This window comes from Panulirus ornatus, chromosome 1, assembly GCF_036320965.1.
Source record: "Panulirus ornatus isolate Po-2019 chromosome 1, ASM3632096v1, whole genome shotgun sequence".
NCBI lineage: Eukaryota > Metazoa > Arthropoda > Malacostraca > Decapoda > Palinuridae > Panulirus > Panulirus ornatus.
The window spans coordinates 79566150-79592478 of record NC_092224.1 but is presented as its reverse complement, the minus strand read 5'-3'; positions in this window follow the sequence as shown (position 1 = coordinate 79592478).

Below are 26329 nucleotides of genomic sequence, written 5' to 3'. Positions count from 1 at the left end.
TGGAGGAGGTACCTCTCTCGCGGGGAGAGAGAGGAGGAGTGTGACCACTGACACCATCCTCAGCAGAGAGGATGAATCCTTCCACTGGGTAGGTGCGGTGTGGACGGAGGTGAGACACTGAGGAGGTTACACATAACACACGATACATTCCAAAAACTCGAGAAATAGTATAGATGTCTGAGGTGAAGGCACGCCAGAGCCAGGTGTATGTGTATAGAGGATGTGAAGCGAAGTTTGCTTAAAGATCCGATGATACACTGCGTATAGAAGATGGTCGGTGGCTGCGTAAGCTGTATTTCTCAACCACACTGGGAGTCGTTATTCCTAGAATCACAACAAGAAACACAGGCTCGGAACGTAACCTTCAGGGAGTACGCGATTCCATCAGACGGTAGTAGTTCGTCCCTCCTTCAAAGTCTTGGGGAACCTGACTGGGTCGAACCGCTCGTCAAGAGCTTCAAAGTTTACCCCTAAAGTAGACTGACTGCTGAACTTCTCACCTCCCCTGACACTTCCCCGACACCATCTCTCAGTGGATTGGGGCTTGATATCCTGTCTCATCCCTGAATCCTTGAGAAGTGGCTGGGAGAATGTTATGATCAGGGCCACCGAGAATCTGTTTCTCATATTTGATAGAGAGAACTCCAGCGACCGTATTGGGTAGAAAGTCTGGCGGTCACATGGATGGTAGTATAATCAATACGCCAGATGACCAGATCTCTAGAGAAAAGGGGCAAACGGTTCGAATCCTTGGAACAAGAGAGACAGAACACAACAGCCGAGTGCCTAACCTACAGCAACATAAGTATAAGGGAGAAAGTCATTCCCAATAGAACATAACATGCGTCCAGGAACCACCATAGAGTATAAGTAGACAGCAGCCAGCCTCGCTCATTAGGTGTAGTACAGGTCACGCACAACAGCTGCCAGGGCAGACGGAAGCTCAGGTACCATCCACCAGGTTTGGTCATCGGATCAAAAGCCAAATCATCGTTGTCGCAGGTGGTAAATACAGGGGCATTCCTTATCAGACAGTACGGATGGTACAGCTCCTCTCCACCTCGGGTGTGGAGCAGCAGCCTCCTCCACAAGTGTCAAGAGGGTTGTCGTTGACCGTGATGGATGGCATGTCCGCAGAAGTGAGAGAGTTATGGGATCCGGCCCTCAACACCTGGGCCAGTCCTCAAGATCGTAGTGTGGTGGTGCGGCGGTCGACGACGGAGTGCATACGCTCACGGCTTACACAGTCAAGGTCACACTCTTCAAGGTCCTGCACTGGAGAGAGAGAGAGAGAGAGAGAGAGAGAGAGAGAGAGAGAGAGAGAGAGAGAGAGAGAGAGAGAGAGAGAGAGAGCAGATGCGGCGGTAGACCCGGATGCTCAGGTCGTAGAGTTCCACTTGAGGGTAACGAGAGTCAGTCGCAATACACGACATTTCACTGTATCCTGCCACAGCTCCAAATTCACTAGAACTGTCACCCCCCAAGTTGAGGATTCCTCCAGTATTGTCGGTGAGGATTTCTCTTCCCTCCCATTCCTCCTTCAGCGCGAGGACAGCCACCCAAGATACTGCCGATGCGCATAGTAGCAATGTCTTGGGGCGAAATCCCTGATTCTCCTTCGTCAGGCGAAATGCTCTTACGTCTGAGGAGGTCATGTACTACACGCATTTGCACCTGCAGGACTTCAATGAGCGACAAACTAAGGTTACAGAAAATTTTCCCCTTTCACCAGTACAGCTTTAACTTGGTCATAAGCTCAGTTATAGCTTATAGTTTTTATAATTTCCTTGAAAAAGCAGATGCTCGGAATATGTCTTTGTACGTGTCGAGAGAGCGTTTGATGTAGCGGCTCCGTTAATGCATCTAAGTTCCATATCTGGTATCCGTAATGATGGAAAAATCAGAGTAAAGTAACCAGGAAATATGTTCCTCATAGGACAATAGATGGTGGGATACCTCAGGGAGGAGTCTTACCACCGATGTTGTTTCAACAGTCTAATGTGGGAACTCGTTAAGAGGATCTTAGTCTTATACAGACCAATGTCTGCGGTTGTGCAGATGGCTAGTGTCTGTTGAAGGTGAGGGGTCGTGCCATGGCCAGTGTAGACACTGTTCTTAACGTTTCTGAGAGCTGGTGCCTTTATCTGTGACTCGCTGTTTCTGTTGAAAATAAAGGCGCACTTTTTGTGACGATAAGAATCTTAAGAAATCATCTTCGGGTGCAAATATAGATCTTCACTGGTTTTTTACCACAGATATTCAGGGATGTGGGTTGATAAATAGATGGATATTGATAAGAACTTAAAAGTATATAAAGGTAAGAAGAGCAAGCAAGTCCAATCTAATTACTTCTGCGTTGGGTAACAGGACTGGGGCTCAGGAAGGTCTCTTATTGACCACAATATCACGACGGTAACAATAACAACGAAATTCATAACGAAGGCTTTTGGGACCATAAGAAACAGGGCAATGAAGAGTACCACGACAGCTCTAAAATGCAAGCCTTACCTTCATCCCTAGTGGTCAAGATACTCAAGAAAGGTAAAGTGTGTGCCTTCCAGGAGCAAATGGTGTCAGTTCTTGCCAGCCAGACTTACGTAGGTGCGGCGCGATGAGGTCTGGTTGACAGAGGTATACAACAATCTCAGGTCATGGGAAGTTGACGGCAACTTAAGTAACTCAGGATCGGATCTCCCAGACTCAGGGTTTAACCCTGATCCTTCCCGTGGACTTCTTCTCTTGTTGACCCTCGATTGTTCCTGCCTCGCACCATGAAAAGTCCTCGGAAGCCTTCACACTTATCACATGTTCTCTCTAACAATCCTTAAAACATTCCTTCAGACTCTGTCGTTGGCTCCAGACACCAGCAGTCCTTCTCAGATGCTTCATCTTCCTACTCCCCACTCGTGCTCCCAGAGACCAGAGGAACTGACGATGCTTCTACCCTGCAAAGAGAATTATTTACCCTTGTACGTCCCACAAACACGCAGCGGCTCATAATCATACCGTAATGACTCTCACTGATTCGAAAGCTGTCCCAGAAACTCCTGCTGACGGATTTAATCATCTGTTGAAGAGTAGCTGTATTATCCTCAGCTAAGCTGCTAACCCTATGAGACCATACGAAAGTAAGCTGGTGGTTGTTGACAGCTTATGCCAGGAAAGGAGCGCCGCAGCGGACGGCCGAGGAGGGAATCCCAGCAAGTGTGAACTAATTAAAGCGAAGGTTGAAGTTTGGCTGGAGGCGTCGAGTGCTTGACCGACCCAGGTCCCGTTGCGACTCGCCTTCTTGGCCGTCAGGACGACCAGGAGTGAGGCGACGGGACGACCAGGAGTGAGGCGACGGGACGACCAGAGTGAGGCGACAGGACGACCAGAGGTAAGGCGACAGGACGACCAGGAGTGAGGCGGCAGGACGAACAGAGGTGAGGCAACAGAACGACCATGAGTGAGGCGACGGGACGACCAGGAGTGAGCGACGGGACGACCAGGAGTGAGGCAACAGATCGACCAGGAGTGAGGAGTCTCCTCACACATTGTCGTCGCCTGGAGCCTGGAGCTGATGATTACGTCAAGACAATTACATATTGTAGTCGCATTAACGGACGCTCCCTCAATCAATACGTGCTACAGTGTAGTGACTTGCGGTGTGTTAGACACTGTACAGCTGAGGGTAACAGTGTTATTCGTCCTTGTAGCAAGACGTCTGCTGCAATGTTTGTGTAAAGCCTGTCTCACTTTAATTGGTAGACGGGGGTCCCTGTTCGGGTCACTGGTTGTCAACCATTAGTAGACTGGGTCTCTATTCAGGCCGCCAGCTCTCGGTAATTAGTAGATTGGGTTCCTATTCGGGCCACTAGTTGTGAGTAGTTTGTAGACTGGGTCCCTGTTAAGACCACCAGTTGTTAGTGATATGTATACACTAGGAGGTTCCTTTTCGAGGCACCTGTTATCATTATTTAGCGGAAATCTACCTTATATTGATTGTTATCGGAATTGATCCTTCTTGTTCAGGGGATAATGTCTCTTACCATGATAGTTAAAGACATGTAGCGGCTGTAACAAGAGATGGTCATGGTAAGAAACACAGAGGTGGCATTCGTAGTTGAGGAAACGCGTATAAAAAGCTATGTATAGTTGTTGACAGTGTAACAGCTGACTAGTGTCAAGACAAACACAGTAAATAGAGCAACAGGAACAAAATAGAACAGCAGGAACTCATGCCCGGCTCCCAGCAACTGAGGAAGATTCACGTTCGTAGATGATACGACGAGCTAACTTGTAGTTAACAACGTACTACAGTCAAGAAGTCTAAAGACAGTCGTCACACGCTTTACGACACTGGACGAAAAGATTTAAGTTACCACAGGATGATCAGTCCTCAGATGAATATATAACGTAGCAAAATAATTTGTGTGTACACAGCAACACGGTCAGTATTCTAGCAGGTGTGTGTGTGTGTGTATATGTGTTGGAACACAACAGTTTAACAATTCATCACTTGGAACAAGAACATTGTATGATTAGCGCTCAACTGGGTAGCACAGAATGTGTGCATGATCAGGTATATCAATACCTTATTTCCCTTGGCATGTTAATCCCATACATGCTAGTGTTCCAACTCTTACGATTACCATCTAAACTGCCAAACAAGCCATAAAAAAGTTGCTGTTACTAGTGAGCACTGATTTAATGGTGTTACCGGATCCCGCCTGCGTTGGGGGTACCCGGCGAGTGAAAAGTCACCTTTAGCAAGGCGGTATCAACAGGGAGTACAGTCTCTTCAAAGAACTTCTAACTTCAAAGGAGTCCACCTTTCCCTGCTAGTGGAAGTAACGCAGCCTTGGGCAGCAGGGGGTTCTGGGAAGCGTCCCTGGGTAACGTGATTAGAAACTTGATAACTTTAGTGATCAATGATATGCGGGCTGTTAAGGTAGCGGGTCAGTCCTAATATAATACTAACGACTCAGTTGCTAAATCACAGGTTCACGTTTATCATTTACTTAAGATGGGATAGATAAGTTATCACTAGTCCAGATTACTAGTTAGCTGCAATACGGACGGCGAAACTTGTGTCGCAGCTTATCGTACTACGAAGAGCGCTACGTCAAGCCTAGCTTAGCTCTTTAAAGTTTATCCGGCTCCTCCCGCTGCTGCGGCCAAACGAGACCAGAGCCTTATCGCGCGAGGCACCTGGTACTGAAGATAAGAGGCCGAACAGCAGGCTGGCGACCATCTGGCGGTGGTGCAGCAGCTGTAAAAGTACGTCGAGTGAAAATAACCGTTGAAGACGCTGGGATCAGACGATGCCTTCGGGTGGTGCTGGCGTCGGCGCGTCCGCTGGTTGACTGGGAGGGGTACGCCTCCGCTTGGGAGTCTTGTGTCACAGGGGCGTCGAGTTGGATGTCAGCAGGCGAAATATTACGGCGTTGTTTGCTTGCGAAGAGGGCAGAGGCGTCTGTGCAATGGCTTCCTGATGTAGAGGAAGAGCAACAACATGCCATGGACGAGTTTGAATAAGGAAAGAAAGAGCTGGTGCGTGTTTTTGCTGATAGAGGCAGCGAAGTTACTGTAGATAAGTGCTTGTAGAAGGGAGACGGGTACGCGTTGGATGATACCGATGGAGTTTGAAGACGATCTGAAGCCTTCCTGGAGGAGGGCTAGGTATTTGTGTATAAAATTCGCGATCACGTGACGAAAAGTCGTGCCTCCTCCAATGATTTCAGAGCTTCACTAGCGCTGTCACTTGATTGGCTCTCATGTTTGAAAAAAGCTCGGTAAGTTTCCAAGTGTTGCATGAGAGGTTGATTCGAGAGGATTACCTCATAATTGCACCGAGACATTCTCACATATACACACACACCCAGTACATACATAGATGCAAAATCCACCCTTAAGTTGAATAACTACGCACACGTAGTTACATGTGTGCGTACCGTGTGTCATACATGTGTGGGTCATGAATATTGCTTAAGGGATATATGTTGAAAAAAAAAAAATTTATTGTCCTTCCAAACTGTACATTTTACTTCTTTTTTTTTAATCAGATAATTTGCTTTCGTTGTGATTACCATTAATCAGCTGATGCTCTATAGCGTATTGTTCCTGTAGTGTATTATTGCAGTGAATAGAATGATGAAGGAAGAATATGAACCAAACTTTAGATTAACGTATAATCATTTGATGGACATCATCTGATGAATATTGCGGGTAGAGTCGCCACCTTGTTCCTGGGTCAGTTGTTTTAAGTAAAGCATTTTTTGTAATGACCACAAGATGTTCTGTTGTGTGACGTGAACCAAAAGACGTTTCACGAAATTGTAAGATTCAAGCGTCGGCCGTACGAGTAGTGTTCGTACCACAATGACATTTTGCTTTGTTCCAATAATGTTTCCTGGCCGATTTATTGAGCTTCAAACGTTGACTTCGAAATGTAGTAAATGGTTTTTCGTGTGAACAATTTTCTCATTTGATTGGCTCTGTAATTCATTATAATCTTTATTCGTTTTTAATTGAATGCTCTTTTTTTTTTTCTTTTATCCAAACGGTGCATAAGATCGCTTTTGTGTACAAGCGTCGGTTGCTATGCCATTCGCTTTTTCAAATATGTTGGCTCGATTTTAGCTCCTGTGTGTCGTTCCACTGGGAAAAGTGGTGGGGCTCGCTGCCGGAATCTGTCAGGTTAGGTCAGGTCAGATTAGGGTAACTTAGGCTAGAAGTCGTTAATATTCACCCAAGGTTTTCCCTGAACTTCTAAACCGTCCCCGCATTTGCTGTGCGGATTTAATATAGCGTAGCATAAGAGAAAGAAAATGCGGTGAGTGGACGTCACTCCCATTCTCCCATAAAAGGATTCCCCGTATCTAGTATGCATTATGTGGTCTAGTTTGCCCTTCCAAAAGCACAGGTAGACTTAAGTAGAATATATGACCGTCCTCTTGTATATGTAACATGCGAGGTCTGAAGTCTTCCTGCACAATACGTACTGGTTACCACAGAGGTGTAAATCTCTCTCTCTCTGAGCCAGATTAAGTTTTCTGCCATAAATCACTGACCCTATAGTCGAAAGAGCTCCCACCATAAGATTGTCAATGATAGAGGAAGGTAAGTTACGATCGCTTGAAGTTATAGTTATCATTTCCCTATATTATATATATATATATATATATATATATATATATATATATATATATATATATATATTGATATATTGTAGAGGATGATAATTGAGCGTGTAATCAAGTATATTCCTACGAGTCCACGGGGAAATGAAACACGATAAGTTCCCAAGTGCACTTTCGTGTTATAATCACATCATCAGGGGAGAACAAGAGAGAAATGTAACAGTCAGTTGATTTACAACGAAGAGACGTAGCTAGGACGCCATTTGGTACACGAGTGAATCCCCCCCCCTGATGATGTGATTATTACACGAAAGTGCACTTGGAAACTTATCGTGTTTCATTTCCCCGAGGACTCGTAAGAATATATATATATATATATATATATATATATATATATATATATATATATATATATATATATATATATATAATGTATATATATTATGATATAGAAGTTTTTCTATAAAGGAGAACGATTAGCAAACAAGGGAATGAAGAGAGAGAGAGAGAGAGAGAGGACGCCGTTACCAGGATGGATAAAATACTTTCTGCTCTGGAATGAGAGTATTCTGACATGCACTCTTGCCTCTGATGGGGGGACTATGAACATTAAGCCAGCAATCAGGTAATGCTCATACGTCTATTGACTCTCGCTAATGCACAAATCTTGTTGGCTTCACCTCTCTCGCACAAGTTTTATTCCCAGATGCACAAAGAGGTGGTTTAGATACCCGTTCAGAATAAACCTTTCTATAACATACTGGGAAGAGGAAGAGATTACTCGATAATGAATACACAAAAAGAAGGAAATAGATAAGAGCGTAATAAAATATATATATATATATATATATATATATATATATATATATATATATATATATATATATATATATATATATATATATATATATTGATTTATAGGGATGTATATTTGCGTGTGTGGACGTGTATGTATATACATGTGTATGTGGGTGGGTTGGGCCATTCTTTCGTCTGTTTCCTTGCGCTACCTCGCTAACGCGGGAGACAGCGACAAAGCAAAATGAAATAAATCAAAATAATATATACACGCAGCAAGTGTACAAAAGATTCAGGTAAAGCCACAACGAAATTGAAAATACAAAGTGTCAAGCGCCTTCGTATAATTACGCCATCAAGACTGAATAAAGTCCTGGCGATGTAATTATATGAAAGCGCTTGTCGCCGCATTTTCCGTTTCCTCTCGCGTAATTACAACGTCAGGACACTAAATATAGGTAAAGAGAACGAGGGCAGGGTCCCCGGCATATGAATTAAGAAGCAGGCTAAGGAATTAGGGGCCCACCCTTGACGACCTCACCTCCCTCATGTTACACACTCAGGTTAACCTATGTTTTGGGAAACTTTATTAAAGTATTTCACTTATAAAGTTACCTGATTTATACAAACCAACATTTTGATTCATGTCAGTATTTTCACTATGCTTGATAAGCGACGTTTCTGCAATATGCCCATCCATTACTGATGTATTGTGTGTGATAACAACGCTTCAGTCAATTTGATGATCTTTGATCTTTAAGGTGGACAGATATTGCATTGAATTCTTGCCCGTACCTGACACTATTCTTTATGGTGCTTAACCCTAATATGAATAGTCTTAGCAGTTTGACCAATGTAAAACTGATCACACTCTTTACAGGGGATGTTGTACACACAACCCTGCGGAGTAGCGACAGAATTTCGTTAATTATCCTGTTATTGATACTTTTTCCTGCCATCCACTGAATTGGACGTCACTATCACCAGACTCGTCAGTCATTATGTGTAAGAAAAATAGAGATAGAGAGAGAGAAGAGTGCGTGTGTGTGTGTTAAAAAGAAAGATAGAGATAGAGAGAGAGAAGAGTGCGTGTGTGTGTGTTAAAAAAATGTTTTAAGCGTACTAAAAAGACTAAGCGTTCCAGGAAGGGTACGGGTTCGTCCTCCGTCAGCAGTTCAATACAAGCATGTGTGAGGACCTTCCTTTGGTGCCCCCTCACTTCCCCAGCAGCAGCAGACGGGGCGGGTTCCTCTTGGGGCAGACTGGACCGGCCGATCTCCGCAAGGCACTCTCCAGAACCTGACCCCCTTTCCCTCTGAGCCATGGAAGATCCATAATGTGAGGAGGTTCTCTCCAGCTGGGTGTTGAGCACCTTCTGCTTTGAGAGGCGGCGGAAGCCTTTTAGTTTAGGGCGTGAGGCTCGGGAAGCCTTTTACAGTGTGGGCTGGTCGAGGACCGCTTTTACTATTGGGTGTTGGTGTTTACGGGTAGATTTTTACGGTTGGGTGTGGAGGTCATTACTGTGGGTCGTGGGAGAGCTTTACTGTGGGTCGTGGGAGAGCTTTACTGTGGGTCGTGGGAGAGCTTTACTGTGGGTCGTGGGAGAGCTTTACTGTGGGTCGTGGGAGAGCTTTACTGTGGGTCATGGCAGAGCTTTACTGTGGGTCGTGGGAGAGCTTTACTGTGGGTCGTGGCAGAGCTTTACTGTGGGTCGTGGGAGAGCTTTACTGTGGGTCGTGGCAGAGCTTTACTGTGGGTCGTGGGAGAGCTTTACTGTGGGTCGTGGGAGAGCTTTACTGTGGGTCGTGGGAGAGCTTTACTGTGGGTCGTGGGAGAGCTTTACTGTGGGTCGTGGGAGAGCTTTACTGTGGGTCGTGGGAGAGCTTTACTGTGGGTCGTGGGAGAGCTTTACTGTGGGTCGTGGGAGAGCTTTACTGTGGGTCGTGGGAGAGCTTTACTGTGGGTCGTGGGAGAGCTTTACTGTGGGTCGTGGGAGAGCTTTACTGTGGGTCGTGGCAGAGCTTTACTGTGGGTCGTGGCAGAGCTTTACTGTGGGTCGTGGGAGAGCTTTACTGTGGGTCGTGGGAGAGCTTTACTGTGGGTCGTGGCAGAGCTTTACTGGAGAGGTTATGAACGCAGCTGGTAACTCTCCGTCATCGGATGTGACCAAACTGAATTATTTACTTTCCGAGTCGAGAAAGACCCGGACACACACCAGGTGATGATGATCTCTTGTTGCCTCCCCGGCCACTTCCTTCTCCCCTGCTTCATCTAGACCTGATAGTCTTTACCTCTCTCTCTCTCTCTCTCTCTCTCTCTCTCTCTCTCTCTCTCTCTCTCTCTCTCTCTCTCTCTCTCTCTCTCTCTTCTCCCTTGCGCCGCGTGCAGTGCTAACCGAAGCCTTTCCAGTACACATATTGCGTCACTGTCCCAGTACACACACCATCTGTTTCCCCCAGTACGCACGTCAGCACCTCTGCAAAAGTGACCCCCCCTCCCGTTACACATCCTGGTACCTGCCCAGTACACAGTTCATAACCTCCAGGACAGAGATCCTTGCCCATCTCCAGTTCGGCCCCAGTACACACACATCCCAGCTCATCAGAATTGACACCCTTGCAACATTTTCTTGTATATACCTACGCCAGCACATCTCCAGTGCACGCACCAGTGCACACCCCCAGCAACTCTTCAGTAAACACCGTGGCGCCTGGGCCAGATATCTCCCACCCCAGCTTACGCTGTCAAACCCCAGTACACCAGGACCCCCAGTACACCAGTCCCCGTTGCGAACCTCGGCACAACCCCCGTGCAAAAATGAATTTTACCATCACCCAGTTCACCACCATCGCAGTACCCCAGTACCACCTCGTACAACACTACCTTTGCAACACCTCCCAGTACACCAAGCCAATGCACTACCCCCAGTGTCAACAACCAGTACACCTTCACCAGTACTACCACCATCCAGTGCACTACCCTCTAGCATCACCCAGTACACTATCCCCAGCATAACTATGCCCCAGTACCACCACACCCCAGTACACCACCACCACCACCACCACCACCCAGTACCACAGCCACCCACTACCACCACCACCACCACCCAGTACCACCATCACCCAGTACACCACCACCCTCAGCAGCCCGGCCCGGGCCTGGGCGTGTGGCTCAGTCGGTGCCACAAATCAATAGACAGTAAACAGGATCTTCACTTCAGCATCGCCTCAGCATGGGGCGGGCACACACACACACACACACACACACACACACACACACACACACACACACATATTCATGATCTTCCCTTTCATCTCGTCTGCTTTCCTATGTTCTTTTTTCTTTTCTTTTCAAAATCCTAATTACATTCAGGCCTTCTCTTATCTTCGTACGTCTTATCCGAATTTTCACTCTTAATATTTCTCTGGTTTTCTTTCCATCAGATATTTCGTAATTTGTATATATCTTTTCTCTAATTATTTTTTGTTGGTTTTAGTCTTGCCTCATTTATTTTGTTGATAATTAATTGGTTTCGTAATAGACTGTTTCCGTCTCTCTGAATTATATTCTCTCATCATGCCTAAGACTGTCTTGGGATCAGCACATTTGAGGAGAGAGATGGTGTGGTTTTCCTGGCTTGCGTTTTCTATACGTTATGATGATCCTGGTTAAGGGGAGGGACTAATGTGTTTTACCCCGCCTTCCGGTAGGTCTTGAGGCTACCAGGCGATGTGCTGGTTGTGGTAGGAGAACGTGGGTAGTACACTGGGTTATGGCGGTAGACTGTTGCAAACTATTATTTTCTGTATTTTTTTTTAATTTATCTTGTCTTTTTGACTAGTTACAGTGCGTTGGGCACGAACATGAAGTTGGGAGTAATCTCTCTCTCTCTCTCTCTCTCTCTCTCTCTCTCTCTCTCTCTCTCTCTCTCTCTCTCTCTCTCTCTCTCTCTCTCTCTCTGTCAGTCTATTTACCTATCAGTCTGTCTGTCTGTGTCTCTCACTCGTGATCATGATTTTAGCAATATGTCCAAAGCGTGTCAGGTCGAGGGATAAAGAGAGAGATTGTGAAGCTGTCTGTTGTGAGCGTGTCCTGCTGGAGGTGACCCGGGGTGAACAGGGGTAAGGGGCGGGGTTGCCAGGGTGGTGTGGTGGTAGGGGTTAGAGGGACGGCATAGCAGGAGTGGCGCACACCCTCCCCTGCTGACAGGGTAATGGGTCACCCTCACAGAAGGTCGACCACAGCACCAGTGATCTCACTGCTGTAGTAACCTCCCCCCTTACTGTTGTAGTAATCATCTGCCGTCACTAACACTGGCTCTCGTAATACTGTAGTTACACCTCCTCCTGTCTCTAGTCGTGGTCTGTATCACTAGTCCTGGTGGTGCTTGTGGTGCTGTAGTTACCACAAGTACTGGTACTCCTCTTCCTCTTCCTCCTCCTCTTACCGAGACTGATGTGACATCTGTGTTGCTCCTCCGCTTTAAGCGGGCGCTGGAGCGATACCGTTGTTCGTCGTGGCTCTTGTACATATAGCGCCAGAGACGTCGCCGGAGGAGGAGTAGGAGGAAGAATCTACAACCTTCTCGAGCGGGCGATCAGGTAGACAGTGCGCCAACCCCCGGCAAGCTCTCCCACGTCCCGTGTGCCCTGAGGGGAGGCGGAGGCTTGGGTATCAGCAGCGAAGACCTTGAGAAAGACACCAGCCGGTGTATTACCTCGATCCACCAAGACTTCTCTCGTCTTTACACAGGCTCATAACATGGAGGGAGGTCAGGAGAACCCTATTGGAAAATGGAGCTAGACAGACGAAGGGAAATAAACTTTATTTGTCTTAAGATTAGATATGAATTACATTTTTCTCTACAAGACGTGAGGTTGGTGGAGAATTGTGACCTCATACAGAGTCGTACTTTACCAGGTCATCCCGGGGTCATAAAGGGTATTAATGAGGGATGATGATCTTCGATATCGGTTCCTTGGGCCGGATACGGGACGGGATGGGCCGCTCCGGGACGGGAGTCTAAGGGGAGTCCTTGGTGTGCCAGGGCTGGAGGAGGTGTAAGATTGAGGCCTCCTGATATATGGGTGCCACTGAGAACTCACAACAACAAAGAGAAACTTTGACAATATATCACCACAGCGGCTGAAGGGGAAAATATGCGATGTTCTTTCTTCTCCTCCTCCTCCTCCTTCAGAGTGAGTTGCCAGAGTGTGAGGGGTTTATACGATATTTTTTTCCCTCCGTCTTTGATATCCAATAATGAAACGGTGGTGCTACTCTCTCCCTCCATCCTCGCTGCTCTATCCTCGTTGCGGTTTTTCGCTCATGAACTCCTTTATGAAATAGCGTCATTCATTAAAGTGACCTCTGACGATTACTTAATGACTTAATGCCTCGGCGAAAATGACTTTTAATCAAGTGCGGTGTTGGCGACGAGAATCACAGTTTACGGGAGGAAGCCGAGGTCCCTCGTGAGTGTCAGGCAGGCCGTAAAGGAGGTGAGAATTGCCAGATACCGCGGCCATTACGGCCTGGTCTGGGCGGAAAGTTTGTGGCTTTTTGAGAAGTTTTCCGAAAACAAAAGCCATTTACTCGGAGGGATCTTTTTCATATTATGAATACCTAAACTCGTCTATCTAACCTCACCTGACCATGCTGTCCAAGAACCACTTCTTTTGAGACTCTCGCAGCACTCGGGAAGTCAGCCACATCCACCGGGAGGGACCACAGATCGAAACGTGGGGTGATGTGAGAATGTTGTCCTGGGTTACGGACTGGACAACTGTAGAAGGTGCAGCTTACCCATAACGGGTTATGTGACACGTTGGATCGAAGTTGGAACTGTTAGAGAGATGAACGGTGGCTAGAGTGAAGGCAAGTAACTCGTACATGTCTGGGGGTTTTGGTTTCAAATAGGTGTACGTCTTGTGGGGAGGCGTTTAAGACTGGGTTTTGATGGGGAGGGATTTCGGTTGTTTAGTGCTTGACAGCTCGTTATAGCGTGAATATGATGTGACTTTAGTGTTTTTAAGGGATAGAGATTGGGAACCATCGACTCCAGGTTTGTGAAGTGTGACCCCATAAGAGAGGGCTGATAGATATGATTTCTGGAAGGTGCTACGATTATATGGTGTGGGAGGAGAGCTATTAGGAGCTGTGAGGAGTTATTATCATGAGTGAGGCGTATAGCTGTTTCATCTTTTTATAGATGGGGTGGTGAAGGAGGTGAATGCGAGGGTCTTAAAATGAGGGGCAGGTCTGTAGCCTGTCGGGGCTGGGGTGAGGATGAGGGCTGGAAAGTGAGTTGAGTCAGTTGTTGCTTCGTAATGACACGGCGCTGGTGGCGGGTGAGAGTGAGGAACTGCAAAAGTTTGTGTGTGGGAAGAAGAAAGTTGGGAGTTAATGTGAATGTAACCAATGATATTAAGTTTAGCGGGCGGGGAGAGAGAAAGAGAAAAAAAAAAAGTTAATCGGAGTGCGAGTGTGAATGGTGAGAACTAGGAAGAAGTTTAGTGTTTTATTAGACACCTGGGGTTGGATGGACATGGCAACGAATACAACCATGAGAGCTGGAGTGAGCCAAAGGGTGGGTTTGGGGGCGGGCTACGGCCAGGGGCGCACTGAGGAGTGTGTGGTAGACTGGCGTTGTAACCAACAGTGCTGTGTGGATGTGAGGCATGAGCCGTAGGTAAAGAATTACGGAGAAGGGTTGGGTGTGTTGGGAATGAAATACCTGAGGACGGGATGTGGTGTGAGGAGGATTGATCGAATAATAAACGTCGCAGTGAGAGAGAGAGAGAGAGAGAGAGAGAGAGAGAGAGAGAGAGAGAGAGAGAGAGAGAGAGAGAGAGAGAGAGAGAGGGAGAGAATGATGACACACCACAGCCATGGGTAGTGCTGGAAGATGTCGCGTGTACCCGTGTGGTGATGACCTGCACGCAGGAGACGAGTTATCTCCTCCCCAGTGATGATTCTGTATTGATCATAAAGATAACGACAACGCCTCGTGTTGTCCGGACGCTAACGATTTTAAGTGCATGTCAGACGGTTTAGAACAGGACGCAGACGGTTTAGAACAGGACGCAGACAGATACTTTTGATAATTTTAGTGTGTATGCATATGCGTGGTGCTCAAACCCTAATGTGAGTATGAACTGAACACGTGTGACTCTATGTGAGCAAGAGATGAGAGCAGATAGTTGTCCAAGCATCATCACCGCCACCCTCCACCAGCGGTCTTGTAACCCACAAGTTTCTTCAGCTCCGTCGACCCGACATTTACTTTCCCCGGAGGAGGACGTATCGTCCGAACTTCTTTTTTTTTTTCTTCCTAATCTGGTGGAATGGCATACACGTATCGGGCTTTGCAGACAAAAAGAAAACTGCTTTCAGTCCCTCCATCATGGCATTACTATGAACTTCAGCAACTCGTTGGCAGTGCCGCAGATACCGGCTGACTTTACATCTTTTTAATCTGGCCGCAACTCGCCTTTGAAAAAGACGAAGCACTTCCACTGATTGGGGAACCAGCAGCCAATATCCTCATACTAGCTGGCAGGATTTTCTTTCTTTTTTCCTCCTCCTCCTCCTCCTCCTTACCAAGAGGATCTCTCCTAAGATATTGCTCTTAAGCATCGAGTCCAGTGAGGTCTGCATTCACCAGTAGATGGCATGGAGGGTTGATGACTCTTGGACGTTTGAATGGAGACGACTTGGGTCCTTCAGCTACTGTAGAGTTCGATGGGCAGGAGGAGAGGTAAGTTGCCACAGATTGGCCACCCAACTTAAGTACTATATCCTCTTTCATAACTGTGCTTCACTGAGTCTAACGGGAAGGGGCGACTGAATCTACCAAGACGTCTGGAAGGTTCTTTATACTACCAGCTAACCTGTACCCACATCACCTTCCTAAATACGTGGCGCTATACTCGTCATTGACGAGACCTCTTCTCCAAGCCACACTCCAGGTATCGCCGTGGGTTCAGACCTTTTGAAAAGTCCCCTGGAATCCAGTAGGACCAGCAGCACGGAGTATATCAAGTTGGCAATGCATGTTTCGATCCTGCGAAGCAACCTCATAACAAAAACAGTATGAGGCAACCACCGCGGCCCTTGGCATCTGGAAAGACCTCACACTTCTGGAAGGAACCGCCTCCAGGGAGTATCCATAACGCTCTATCAGCTTACAGCTCATACGGTAATGGAATACTAAGTTCATCGACTTTCTGGACCCCTTGAAAAGTTTCTGAAAGAGAAGACCATTAGCGTTCCAGGTAGCCGTGCGCCGAGAGTGACGTATGAGACGTGGTTCTGGAAGCTGCCAGGGGGTAATGAAGGTGTAATGAAAGGCAGAGAATAGATCATGTGTAAGGAATAAGCTCAACGAGGACGGAATCAGTTCTGAGAAGCTTGAACGACGATGCGCCAGTTGTGAGAAATGAGGTTAACGGAGATAGCTCATTTGTTTAGAGATAAGCTTAAAGTAGGACATCTTTTTCAAGCTTATGCGCCTCCAGAGGAGCTTGAGAGGGGCATAAAGGAAGTGAGGTTTAAAGGACGTATCCTCTCCAGCATCATACACCAAGCAGTCGGGTAAAGTGAAGGAAGGAGGTGGGGTGACGGCCACACACGGACGCCTACGTTGTTTGTTTTTCTTATACAGCTACCGACAGAGACTGAGTGGAAATACGCCCTCATCACTGCCATTTCGGATGAAAGAAAATTAGACTACGAAGAAAGGAATGAAATTAATTAATGCCTTTTTTATTTCTCGGAAGACCCGACTCTCTTATAGTTAGAAAGGTTGAGGGGGGGAAGGGAAGGAGAACGTAGTTAGAGAACTCCACAGATTGGCTGTTCGAGGAAAGGAGAATGTATCATAAACAGTCATTTCTCCTGTGGTTGGCTTCCACACACACACACACACACACACACTGTCTATGGGAAGCAGCGGTCAGTCAGTGCCTTGGTGGCACGAACAGACGGAGACGCCGCACGAGGGACCAGCAGCTGACTGTAGAACAACAAGGAGAGGATACCAACACCAAAGGAAGAAAGGGATAGTTGAAGAGAAGTGATAGCCGGGGGGGAGTTAATGAGGCAGAAGGCGTTTGATTTCACTCTGCCCAAGAAAAAGAGGTGAAGAGAGAGTCACCCAAGAGATATGCAAGCAGTACTCCTTACTGAAGAGAGTCGAACCTCAGCAGATGAGGAGCAGCTGCTCAAACAGAACACGAATTATAGCACATGTACCACACGTCCAGGTTTGTTCATTAAATGAGGATTCCAGAACAGTGAGGGGGGGAATATGGTGTTATGCCCAGCGTGTGGACGTTATACGTTACTGAACTTTAAGAGAGACAGTTAGAGGGAGAAAGTGGGTTTTGCACTTTTGAAATTATCTTCATTTCCGGGTTGCTGCACAGGTCTGAATTATGAGGAGATTTGGAGAGAGAGAGAGAGAGAGAGAGAGAGAGAGAGAGAGAGAGAGAGAGAGAGAGAGAGAGAGAGAGAGAGAACAAGGAGTGAAATCATGGGCATAAGAGTGAATAATGTTGGCAGTAAAGTAAAGGTTATCGTTAATGGTGAAAAAAAATATGACGTAGACCACACTATAGTACCCCGAGGGACACCACTGTTGAAGTTGAGACATCAGAGACGTACGCCAAGCCCTCCCTATCAACGGCTTTGGGAGATGTGGACAATCCCTCGGTGAGAAAGATCAGAGGTGAGTGACACAGCAGAGATCACCAGTAGACCTTGCACCGCGGAAGCCATATATATTGGTAATCTGAAATAAAGAAATAGGGATTCTTAAGCATTTAAGAAAATGAGTTAAGGAAAGTTTCAGGAGTTTTGGAGACATCAGAAGTGAGTGCGACGGGGCGACAGCTGGAGAAGTTAAGACGATCTCCTTTCTTAGGGATAGACTGCACCAAAGCAGGCTTCCAAGAAGACGGGAACGTTCGGATTTTAAGACAGAGTATGAAAGAGACGAGCAAGGACGGGAGTTAGGCGAGAGGCAGACTCCTCCACGACATGAGGAAGTATGCCATCCATACATCGGCTCAGCAAGAAGAGGAACGGGAAAGAAGAGCAATTACAGAATGTTCCAAAGTAGAATTGGAGGAAGAGAATGTAACGAAAAGAACTGCTTTATCAGTGGGAGAATTTAGGTATAGATTGATCAGGGTGGAAGGGAGGAGAGAAGACCGAGCTAGATGGTGATGCTTTTAGTTCAGGACCAGAGAGATGTATCTGTGGAAGTCAAAGTGGGGATCTCTTTTTCATGAGGGTTTGCTTAACTGTACGAGCAGAAATGAATACAGAGCGAGATTCGGCAGAAGGGGAGAGCTTCATGGGGTCTGTCCCTGATCTGACAGGCATCAGAGCAAGAGCGATACAAAAGTATACAAAAGAAATTCAAACAGCAATAAACCAGTGGGTCCTTACGAGCCTGTTTGTGGTGGTGGAGGATGGTGTGGTTGAAGCTAACAGGAATACAGATAATTGAAAGCGAATAATCTCCAAATTATCAATGTAGCTAAGGAGGCGCAGATAACGTAAGTCGTGGACTTGAAGCCAAGTATTCATCAAGTCTACTCTTAAACGTATGTATAGTACTGCTTTCAACCACTCTGATTGGCAAATCGTTCCATATGTTAACACTCCTGTTGAAAAAGCACTTCACCTCATTCGAGGTAAAACGTTAGCCCACGAGTTTGTATCCATTACTGCGAGTGAAACCAGACGAATCAAGTCTTGATAGATCAAGATTATCAAAGCCTTTGCTAATTTTAAATTCTTGTATTAGATCACCTCGTAACCTTCTCTTTTCTAACCTGAAATGATTCGGGTCGTTTGATCTGCTCTCGTACGGTTTATTTCTTAGCCTGGGAACCATCTTGGCAGCTCGACGCTGTACTCTATTCAAGATGTGGACGAACCACTGTGGCCGGACCAGTGAACTGTGAAGAGTAAGGATGACATTCCTGGACTTAGATTCGAAGGTCCTCACCTGTGAACCCAAGAATTGTGTTCGTTCTTTTCACTGCTTGTGTGTGCACTGCTTACATGGTTTTAGGTCACCTGAGATGATTACACCCAAATCTTTTTCCTCGTTTACCTTTTGCAGTTCAGCAGAATTCATGCTATGTAGCTTGTCTTATTTCTTTTCATTATTGTTACGGAAGAAAGTAACAGACGATAAAGAAATTTTGAGTTAGATGGCTCCATTGCTGGGAGCCTCAAGGTCCACGAGGCGAGCAGTGAGTGTTTTACCACTACAGTAGGTACAGACACCGCCCTTAGTATGGAAACGACGGTAGAGACGATAGTCTTTGATGATGATAAGGCGAGGCGACTTTGAAGAGCTGGGTTACAGAGAGAAGCATAAGACTGGAGAGGAGGAGGAGGACTGATGTTCAGTAGAGGAGAGGGTTGGATGTGAAAATGTTGGATGTTACAAAAATGGATGTAGTAAGAACTAGTGTAAGGACGGTGTTGAGATAGTTGTGGTGGGTCCCAGTGGCTTGATGACGGTCCAGGGAAGCATCCAGTCCTCCTCCTCCTCCTCCTCGACCAGCGTTGTGACCGCCCCGACTCTCCGCGGGAGACGTGTTGTTTGCGTTTACTTCTGCTTTACTTGTGTTGAGTCAACGTGAAGGAAATATTGTAGATGTAAAGGGGGCGTGTGAGTCGTGTCTTGTCGAGTGGACTGTATGTGAGACGGCGTAGGTTTGTGTAGTGAATACCAGGAACACAATTGTAGGTGAGGCAAGAAGACACGACAGCAGCCTTGTGTGTGTGTGTGTGTGTGTGTGTGTGTGTGTGTGTATGTGTGTGTGTGTGTGTGTGTGTGTGACAAGTACCGGAGTGGTGGATCACCTCCTCGCCGTTACTAGTCTTCATGCTACTCAGGCAGTAACACCTCCTGGGTGTGTAGTCACCTGACCCCTCCCACGCACTGCTGTGGTGTACACATCACCAGTCCTTGTGCCTTCCGCACCCGTGAACGTGTGTGGGTCCCACAGCCCTCCGTGCTCTGACAGGCAGAACGATCGTCTCTAAGCCTCTAATCTAGCCGTTTGCCTGCCTGCAGGATGACCGAGCGGAGAGGACACGTCTCAAGTCTTAAACGTCTTGAGTTTTCGAACGATCTCTTAGTGCCGCCACTAAGACCCACTGAGACCCACCTGGTCTTCACGGTGTCTACCACTGGTCAGTACAGTGGGTGGTGGAGATTGACACAACGCCTGTGGTGTAGGACGTACCAACAACCAGAAGTCTACTCCAGCCAGCACCCCGCTCCCCCATAGTTCGAGGAAGGTGCCGAAGGAACCCAGTGGAAACAGAGTCGCTCCTGAAGCACACGACCTCTGGCCCTGCCACCGTTGTGTGAGGTGGTCTCCGTTGAGTGAAGAAGGTGAAAGATGTGGTTAGTTGGGCGTGGGGCAGGTCGCCGCCCTGGCCTGGGAGTTTGAAGACGTCTGGCTAACTTTTAGTTGTTCGATGCATATAGCTTAAACACTACTGGACCAGCGTTACCACAATTGCTTTCCTGTTACGAACACTGATACGCCAGTACTAACACTGTCATGTTGTTACTGTCCTAAGATTGCTTGCACTACTACTGTCACCATCAGCTACAAAACAAAAGCAACTGCGACAACAACAACAGTGTTTTTCTGCAACAACATTTAGTACTACTACTACTAACACCACAACTGATGCTACTACTAATACTGCTGCTACTACTACTACTACTACTACTACTACTACTAACACCACAAGTAATGCTACTACTAATACTGCTGCTACTACTACTACTACTACTAACACCACAACTGATGCTACTACTAATACTGCTGCTACTACTACTACTACTACTACTAACACCACAACTGATGCTGCTACTACTACTACTAACACCACAACTGATGCTACTACTAATACTGCTGCTACTACTACTACTACTACTACTACTACTACTACTAACACCACAAGTAATGCTACTACTAATACTGCTACTACTACTACTACTACTACTAACACCACAACTGATGCTACTACTAATACTGCTGCTACTACTACTACTACTAACACCACAACTGATGCTGCTACTACTACTACTAACACCACAACTGATGCTACTACTAATACTGCTGCTACTACTACTACTAACACCACAACTGATGCTGCTACTACTACTACTAACACCACAACTGATGCTACTACTACTACTACTAACACCACAACTGATGCTGCTACTACTACTACTAACACCACAACTGATGCTTTTACTACTACTACTACTGTCACTATTACTGCTACCACCACTATCACTAATGATAATACCAGTACAAATACCATTTAAACTCCCACCACTACAGCCGTGATCGTTTCAAGCACCTAAACCCTTACCGCTGTGGTCTATTAACGAAAGCAGTAGTGGACCAAAAAAAAAATACATGGAATATCTTTCAAAACTTATCCCCTGTCACTCCCCAAATAGAATTCCATCATCCACTTTGCTGCGGTCCACAGGGGAATCCGATCCTTAGGCTGGCGTAAGAATAAAGGCCATTTTCTCGCGCTTCTGCGGTTAGCCTCACAACCTCTCTCCCTGGCGGCCATTACTCAAACAGAAGAGCAGCGTATTGCGCACTCTGCTCGCGACACGACACAAAGGAAAAGGTTTAGAAAAGGTTTAGTGGGAGAAAACCCGCTTTTAGTTCCTGTCGCGAGCAATAAATGCCAGAGGGCTGGGTCGAGAGAACCCGTGGTGGTGGTATGCAGGGTTGTGTGTGTGTGTGCGGCCACGATACTGGCTCCCTCTCGTACGTCATTTTGATGGCCCTTCCGATGGCCATGGCGCCTACGGTGATCGAACTGCTTGGCGCAATATGAGTGGAGGGAGGGAGTACGTCCCACGACGCGGGATGTCTTAACCTCCGCGTCGTAACGTTGATATTGGCGGGAAGAAGAATCTAACACCACCCCCAAACCCCACACCCCAACACCCCACCCCAACACCCCAGACCCACGGCGCGTCTCGTAGCTTCGCTTCTCCCTGATAACGAAGGAAACAAGTGATGACTGTTTTCAGATCAACGGAAGATTTAGAAGGTCGAGGTAAGGTAGACACTCTCTCTCTCTCTCTCTCGTGGCACTAGTGTGTTCCTTATCGCAAAATATGAATCCAGACGTGTCTGGTGATGTCTTGGGAATTAAAGATTATTTTTCCAGTCGAAGGTTCGGGGTTTTGAGGAGGTGATTTCTTGTGAAAAAGGAAACAAGTCGTACAAAAAAGATTATATATATATATATATATATATATATATATATATATATATATATATATATATATATATATATATATATATATCTTTTTTTCTTTCAAACTATTCGCCATTTCCCGCATTAGCGAGGTAGCGTTAAGAACAGAGGACTGGGCCTTTGAGGGACTACCCTCACCTGGCCCAATTCTCTGTTCCTTCTTTTGGAAAATCAAAAAAAAAAGAAAGAAAAAAAAAAAAAGAAAAAAGAGAGGGGAGGATTTCCAGCCCCCCGCTCCCTCCCCTTTTAGTCGCCTTCTACGACACGCAGGGAATACGTGGGAAGTATTCTTTCTCCCCTTTCCCCAGGGATATATATATATATATATATATATATATATATATATATATATATATATATATATATATATATATATATATGTAAATAATTATGCAATTCAACCTGAGTAACAGTAAGGTAATTGAACATGGGTGACAGTGAAGGAAGACCTCTGTATGAACATTGTCTGGCAGGAATAATGTAGCAGGAACCTGTGTATTAGAGGGAGATCTGGAAGTCGACCTGATCCCGAGCCTATTGCCGGAGTCCCACATTAGGAGAAGAGTGAGGGAGACGAACTGTCTTCTGCCAAATATCAGAATAGTATTAAAAGAATATCTGGATATATGGAAATGATTCTCGAGCAACTTTGCACACGGTGTATGCAGCCAAGACTAGAATATACTTCTCAGGTTGGGTCGCAGCACGTAAAGTAACACGAAGTACTTATAAAGAAGGTCCGGAGGACGGCGACGAGTATGGTAGTAGATTAAAAGTGCTGAGTTGCAGGGGAAAAAAGTAGGTTAGAGGCGGAGATGTGTCCACAGTGGGAGACACAGATGACTGAGGTGTGCTGTGATCACAACCTGTAAGTTTTAACCTAGTGTGATGACGTCGACAGTGAACAGATCTTCCCGAGATGGAGGGAGAGAACAACCAGAGTCCACAACATGAAATTCAATAAGTAACTTGTTAGAATTTATGTAGAGAATGACTTATTAGTGTAAAGTGAATACCGTGAGAGTACGAATGGATGAAAGCGGGTAATGAGACTTTGAATGTAGACAGTTTACAGAAGTTTGAAACGTTGAATGACGGTAAACAAATAAGTAATCGCAAATATTTACAGTGTGTGTGTGTGTGTGTGTGTGTGTGTGTGTGTGCGCGCGCGCTTGTGGGGACTTCATGATCTACAAAGTCAGTCTCTTACCATTAACCTGTCTAATCCACCAGAACAGAAGACTGGTGATGCAGAACAAAAAATAACGAAATATGAAAAAACAATAAAAGTGTGTGTTAGTAGAGGCAGCAAGACGCACCACAGTGTGTGTGGAGGAGGTTCCTACCCCTTTGGGAACTTTAACTAGGAGATAAACAAGACGAACTGGACTCCCTGAAAAGGGTCGAGATATATGGCGGTGCACTTGGAGAAGTTTTCATGGCGAACACATTCCAGAACGCTCAGGAGCCAGGCTCCCGCTGTAGATCAACAGGGTTGGGTCTCGTGTCCACAGGATTTGATAAGGAATAAGGATGATCATTGATGAGAGCATCAACCATGCTCTTGCTTGCATTTGGGAACGGTGCTCGATGATGCACTGCTTGATTTCATATACGCGAGATGAAGAAAGGTTAGCGGTGTACGGAACTTGGCTAACGAGGGAAGATGCAGAGAGAGAGAGAGAGAGAGAGAGAGAGAGAGAGAGCCTTCATCGAACTGGACAGTATTCTGGAGTGTACAACGGTCATGTACATCTTGGAGAAACCTTTTCAAGAAAGACACTCACGCGAGATTATGTCAAGTCGTCCGCGATGACGGCGTGTGTGGGAGACAGGATCGGGGCAGGATCGTGGTGGCATCAGCGAGGAGGAGGAGGAGGAGGAGGGAGAAGGAGCGGGTGTGTGGTAGACGGGATCCGTCGTGGCATCAGTGAGGGGGAGGGAGGAGGAGGAGAAGTAACGCGTGTGTGACACAGGATCGTGGCATCAGGGAGGAGGAGTAGGAGGAGGAGGAGGAGCAGTGGGTTCAACGAGGGATGTGAACGGACACAAGAGGAGGACAGAGTGGTGCACTTAGTGGAGGTGTGTCAGGTGGCCGGAGTTCAAACGATGTAGGAGAGGCAGGGAATGAATTCAGGAAAATGAGGATAGGGAAAGGGGGGAATCACAATGAGTTACGAGGAAAATGTCATAGGCAAATGTAAAGACCGTCCAAAACTGTTTCATAAATTTATCAGGAGTAAATAACCAATCAAGCAGCAGTAATTGGACTGGGGAACTGAGATGAGAATGATATTGACGCCGAGGAGGGTATGTGTGTGTGTGTGTGTGTGTGTGTGTGTGTGTGTGTGAAGAGCTATATATAGAGCTTCAGAGTGCACGTTTTTCTGTGGAATATTCCCAGGACCCTCCCCTCTACTGAGTGCAGTATGAGTACCCTCCCCTCTACTGAGTGCAGTAAAAGAGGATATGAAAAAAAGGGACAGAGAAAAGGAGTGAAACCTCTTATAAAATCTAAGAATTGATGATGTCTTTTTCTGTGTGTGTGTGTGTGTGTGTGTGTGTGTGTGTGTGTAGTATGAAGATTTATTACGTGTAAACTTGATCGAAGAAGGATGGGACATGTTTTGCTTTTGAGGACGAGAGAAAATGTTATGGCTATCTGAAGGAAAGTGTTAAGAATATTACGTTGAATTAGACACCTGTGTATGTAGTAAGAATCCGCTTTAAGAGTTATATACACCTGTGGACACCTGTGGCTGTAATTACCTTTGATGAATGGCACACCTGCGTCTTGAATATGCATTAACTTTACCTCTCTGCAAAAGATAATCAGAAAACGATTGAATTGTCCGTGGTAGTGAACATATGCGCGAGAGGTAACGTGGATATTAACGAAAGAGATGGACACACACACACACACACACACACACACACACACACACACACACACACACACACACACATTGTTCCGTGACGAAGATACAGGCAGCGCTTCGGCCGTCCAGCATTTTGTAAGGTATAAGAGGGCAAAGCACGAGCAGAATTAGGAAAGAGGACCAAAAAAACTTTACTGTGGACAGGTAAAGACAAAATCCAAGACCATTCCATAAAGCAGATGTAATTCGTTAATTAAAGATAAGCTAATTAGGCTTAAGGGTTTAGAAGGAAGAGAAGGTAAGGATATGTAAGGATACGTGAGGAGCTGAAGGGAAAAGCTCAAATATTTACATAGTGGAAGACACACGCTACAGGAAAGGAGAAGAGGTTCTAAAAAAGCATTAATATATCCAGAAAAGAGATTAAGAAGATGGTAAAAGGTCTTTGACCCCCTTACAAGAGTTCTGGTCCAGATGAAATTTCCTCATTCGTGTTGAAGACGTCCTCTGATACACTAGACAAAGACCTCTTGAAATACTCTCCTGTCGCTGGAGAGAGAGACGGATTGCCAAAGGAACGGAAAACGACGCACGTCATACCCTACCTATCAGGAGACTAGGAAGGAGGGAGTGATCTACAGCTCGGTCTCCATAACGCATGTGGTCTTGTAAAGTTCGGAAAAAAGAGAATCAGAAATCAAATGGATAACTTTCTACAGAGGAGAAATCACCAGTGTGAGAGATAGTACAGTGATAGGGAACAAGCCACAGATATTTCCACGTGAGAGTGAGCTTTGTCTGAAACACAAGAAGGTCTTGGTGTACATTTGTGTCTATCTGAACTGCCAGAAAGCATTCGAGTCTGTGCAGATGGGAGGCTGATTTTTAAAAAGCTGGATCACCAGGTACGAATAATGGAGACGTCTTCAGTGGATGGTTAGAACATCCAAAAAATATGTCATGAATTTAGGAAATAGATTTGTTAAGAAAGACTTGCCAAGTACTTCTGTAGTATGGTAATGGTGGATGAAAGGAACAAATTGACTGAGGGCGTGGTACATACCGACAGTATGTAGGAATTAAGATGTTTAATCATAGAAAATATTCGAGGGATGCGGTTCCACGAGTTTAAAACTCCCCCTCATACAGTACAGATAAGTAAATGCACACACACACACACACACACAC